This window comes from Penaeus chinensis, chromosome 17, assembly GCF_019202785.1.
Source record: "Penaeus chinensis breed Huanghai No. 1 chromosome 17, ASM1920278v2, whole genome shotgun sequence".
In the NCBI taxonomy this organism is placed as follows: Eukaryota; Metazoa; Arthropoda; class Malacostraca; order Decapoda; family Penaeidae; genus Penaeus; species Penaeus chinensis.
This window is the reverse complement of record NC_061835.1, coordinates 12095536-12100535: the sequence shown is the minus strand read 5'-3', so window position 1 is coordinate 12100535 and position 5000 is coordinate 12095536. Positions and strand designations below refer to the sequence as shown.

The window sequence follows — 5000 nt, the reverse complement described above, 5'->3', positions numbered from 1 at the left end:
TGAGTCATGTTTTTTTCTATATTCAGGTTTAGGAAGTAATGGTGCATATGTTGAATGGATTTTTTTTTTTTTTTTTTATTATTATTGTTATTGTTGTTATTTATATTATTATTATTGTTGTTATTATTGTTATTATTATTATATTTATTGTGAATTTGATTTCCTCCTTGTCCTCTTCCTTCTCTTCCACTCTCTTTTTGTCTTTCTTATCCACCACCTCCACTTCCCCCTCCCCCTTTCCCTTAGCCACTCCCTCCTCCTCTTCTCCTCCTCCTCCTCCTCCTCCTCCTCCTCCTCCTCCTCCTCCTCCTCCTCCTCCTCCTCCTCCTCCTCCTCCTCCTCCTCCTCCTCTTCTCCTCCTCCTCTTCTTCTCCTCCTCCTCTTCTCCTCCTCCTCTTCTCCTCCTCCTCTTCTCCTCCTCCTCCTCCTCCTCCTCTTCCTCCTCCTCCTCCTCCTCCTCCTCCTCCTCCTCCTCCTCCACATTCACCTTCACTTTCTTCTCCACCTCCTCCTCCTCCTCCTCCCCCCCCCCTCCTCCCCCCCTCCTCCTCTTCCTCCTCCTCCTCCTCCTCCTCCCCCTCCTCCTCCTCCTCCTCCTCCTCCTCCTCCTCCTCCTCCTCCTCCTCCTCCTCCTCCTCCTCCTCCTCCTCCTCCTCCTCCACATTCACCTTCACTTTCTTCTCCACCTCCTCCTCCTCCTCCTCCCCCCCCTCCTCCCCCCTCCTCCTCCTCCCCTCCTCCTCCTCCTCCTCCCTCCTCCTCCTCCTCCTCCTCCTCCTCCTCCTCCTCCTCCTCCTCCTCCTCCTCCTCCTCCTCCTCCTCCTCCTCCTCCTCCACATTCACCTTCACTTTCTTCTCCACCTCCTGCCCTCTTCCTCCCCCTTCCTCTTCCACTTCCTCTTCTACTTCCTTCCAGCTCCATTCATCTCCTGCCATTCATTATATTGTGTTGTGAAATACTATACGCACACAAAGCCTTTGTGTCTGTTGCATTCATCATTAATTTTGATCTAGATTCCTGAGTAATCGCACTCTTCCCAAGCCTCTCCGTGAAGCTTTTTTCGTGGTAGGTTGAGGGAAGCCTTTTCTGTCGTTTTTTTTCCTGTGAAGCTTATGTTTTCGAGGCTTTTTATGGGAAGGTTTGCTGTGAGATTTGAGACTTTTTGGAGATTTTTTGCCTTTGGGATTTTGCCAAGAAGCTTTTTCATGAAGCTTTTCCAGCTAACTGAAGAATTATTTGGGTGGTTTTAATGTTGCTGGTCTTTTGTCACATTCCTCTTTTTCTTCTTGTTTCCTCTTTCTCCTTATCTCTTTTTCCTTCTTGCTTCTTTGATTCGTTTCCTCTTGCTTCTTGTCGTCCCATTTTCATTTCCTTTGTCCCTTTTCTTCCTCTCTTCCTTCTTTCTCCCCTTCCTTTTTATTTCTTTCCTTCCTTTTTGTTTCCTTCCTTGTTTTGTTCCTATTTCTACCCTCTCTCCCTCCTTTCCTTTTTATTCTCCTCTCCTCTCTTCCCCTCTTCCTCCTTTCCTTTTTATTCTCCTCTCCTCTCTTCCCCTCTTCCCATCCTCTCTTCCCTTTCTTCCCTACTATCCTTTCATTTCCTCTCAAACTCTCCTCTTTCCCATCCCCCTCCATCAGCTTTTGCTTTTATCCACCTTCTCCCTTTTTTTTTTTTTTTTCCTCCTTTCCCCCTCTTCCCTTCCCTTTCTTCCACTCTTCATCTCCCCTTTGCTTCCTCCATACCCTCCCCCTCCTCTTCCTCCTCCTCCTCCTCCTCCTCCTCCTCCTCCTCCTCCTCCTCCTCCTCCTCCTCCTCCTCCTCCTCCTCCTCCTCCTCCTCCTCCTCCTCTTCCTTCTCCTTCCCTTTCTTCTCCTCCTCTTCCTTCTCCTCCTCTTCCTTCTCCTCCTCCTCCTCCTCCTCCTCCTCCTCCTCCTCCTCCTCCTCCTCCTCCTCCTCCTCCTCCTCCTTTTCCCTTCCCCCAACCCCCTCTCACCCCCATTCCCCAGAACCACACCCTCCTCTCTTCCTGTCAGCTCTCATTGTTCAGGAAATCCAATAGAAAAGAAGGGGGAAAAAAATGTATTTATATGTGTATAGTGTGTCTGTGTACGTTTGTTCATGTATTGGTTGGTGGGCTGGTTAGCTTACAGGTTTGCCAGCATGCATATGTGCAGTAGTGTATTTGGAGTATGTATATAGCATAAGTGTCTATATTATATGTGTGTATATAGATGGGCAGGCAGGCAGGCAAGTAAGCAAGCAGGCAGGTAGGTAGGTAGGTAGGTAGGTAGGTAGGTAGGTAGGTAGGTAGGTAGGTAGGTAGGTAGGTAGGTAGGTAGGTAGGTAGGTAAGTAAGCAAGCAGGCAAACAAGCAAACAAGCAAGCAAGCAAGCCTATTGTCTATATGTTTGTATGTATGTATATATATATGTATATATGTATGTCTGTATGTATGTCTGTATGTTTGTATGTATGTATGTGTATATATACATATGTATACACACACACACTCTCTCTCTCTCTCTCTCTCTCTCTCTCTCTCTCTCTCTCTCTCTCTCTCTCTCTCTCTCTCTCTCTCTCTCTCTCTCTCTCTCTCTCTCCCTCCCTCCCTCCCTCCCTCCCTCTCCCTCCCTCTCCCTCCCTCTCCCTCCCTCTCCCTCCCTCCCTCCCTCCCTCCCTCCCTCCCTCCCTCCCTCCCTCCCTCCCTCCCTCCCTCCCTCCCTCCCTCCCTCCCTCTCTCTCTCTCTCTCTCTCTCTCTCTCTCTCTCTCTCTCTCTCTCTCTCTCTCTCTCTCTCTCTCTCTCCCATATATTACGTGGGCCAGTGGGGGAAAAAAAGCTGCATCATCTCCCGTTATTGTTTGTAGATGAAGATGAAAGTGGATTTTTTTTTTTTTTTTTTTTGTGGGGGGGGGAGTGACACCTGGATTCTAGCGGGATCTCCCTTGGATAATTATAAGTGTAATGAAGATATTCGTGTTGGTTGCGGGTTATTTTCATGTTTCTTCCTCTGTAATGAGTTTCATTGTTTTTTTTTTTTTTTTTTTTTTTTTTTTTTTTTTTTTTTTTTTTTTTTTCAGTAATGTGATGGTATTGTTTGTGGCATAAGTAATTGTAACATGCTCTCATGCTATTTGTTTTTGTTTCAGTGACAATATTTGTTATTTTTTGTAATTTTATTTAATTTTGTTGAATTTGTATTTATTATTTTATTTCATGTTATTTTTCTTTCAGCATTGTAGCAAATTATTACCAGTATTGGTGTTATTATTATTATGGTTACATTAGTGTTTTCAGTTAATATGATCATTGTTATTATTATTGTTAATATTATTATTATATGTTACTATTTATTTAATATTATTGTTATTGTTATTATTATTATTATTATTATTAATATTAATATTATTTATCGTTAATAATATTATAATTATTATTATGATTATAGTAACCTATATCATCACTATCATCATCACTGTCATTATCATCACCACATTATTACCATTATTAATGATGTTTTTATGAATATTGCTCATATTATATATTTTTTTCTTGTTGTTATTATTATTATCATTATTATTATTACCGTTGTTGTTATATATATATTATATATATATATTTTTTTTGTTATTGTTTTTATTATTTTTTTTATTATTATTGTTATTAAAATTATTCTTATTAATGTCAGTATCATTGGAGAAATTATTGTAATTATTGTTTTAGTTGTATTTTTTAAGTAATAACATAATTATTTCGTGCCTTTGTTGTTATTATTATTAATTATTATTATTATTATTATTATTATTATTATTATTATTACTATTATTATTATTATATTAGTATTATTATTATTATTATTATTATTATTATTATTTATTATTATCATTATTGTTATTATCATCATCATTATTGTTATTATTATTATTATCATTATTATTATCATTATCATTATTATTATTATTATTATTATTATTATTATTATTAGTGTTATTATTTTTATTGAAAAATATGAATAATAATGATATTAATAATAGTAACAATACTGATGGTGATATTGATAATAATAAGAATGATAATTGTTTTTATTATTATTACTATTTTTATTATTATTGTTATTGTTGTTGTTATAAATATGATTAATTTTATTATTTTTATTACTTTCATTATTATCATTATTGTTATTGTTATTATTATCATCAACATTGTCAGTAATAGCATCATCATCATCATCAGTATTGTTGTTTATAATTATTAGTAATTGTTGTAGAAGTAGTATTAATAAGGTTCTTTTTATTATTGGTGTTATAAGTCTATTGGAATTGTTGTTATCTGTTATTATTTTGTTGTTATATATTTTTTTTAATGTTATAATTATCATCATCATCATCATTTCTGTTATTATTATTATTATTAATATTATTATTATTATCATTATTATTATTATTTTTATTATTATTATTATCATTGTTATCTTTATTGTTGTTGTTGTTATTATTTTAATATTATTATTATTATATATTATTGTTATTGTATCTCTCTATTATTATTATTATTGTGATGGTTATTAGCATCATCATCATCAACATCATTATCATCATTATTGTTATTATTATTATTGCTGTTGTTTTTGTTATATTTATTATGTCATTATTGTTTTAATCAGTTTATTTTTATTTCATTATTTTGTTATTTCTGTTGTTTTTCTGATTAGGCATCTTTTTATATTAATGATTATTTTTATTATGGTTTATGTATTTCATATTGTTATAAGAAAAAAATTGGGCTGATATTTGTTCATATTATCTTATCCTTTTTTAGGTGTTTATCTTATTCTCCATCTATAGTGCTCCCTGTATAAAAAAAAAAATATATATATACATCCTGTGTATAACTAACTAATTTTGTACTTACTATTTCAGCTGATCGGAACTTAGAAAATAAAGGCAGACTTCAAAACAGCAAATTACAAAATGTAGATTGTGAATAATGAGCAAGAAAAA

General features: G+C 35.8%; 1 protein-coding gene across 6 annotated transcripts in view; it reads left to right on the top strand.

Moving 5' to 3' along the window:
* The window catches only part of LOC125034287 (signal-induced proliferation-associated 1-like protein 1), a 33763-nt gene that overhangs the window by 7234 nt on the left and 21529 nt on the right, over positions 1-5000 (top strand). For all 6 annotated transcript variants that reach the window (XM_047626044.1, XM_047626043.1, XM_047626045.1 and 3 more), the window contains exon 2: positions 4920-5000. This exon is cut by the window's right edge and continues 1569 nt beyond it. The gene's annotated coding sequence lies outside the window, so the exon portion shown is untranslated. The remainder of the gene's footprint in view (positions 1-4919) is intronic.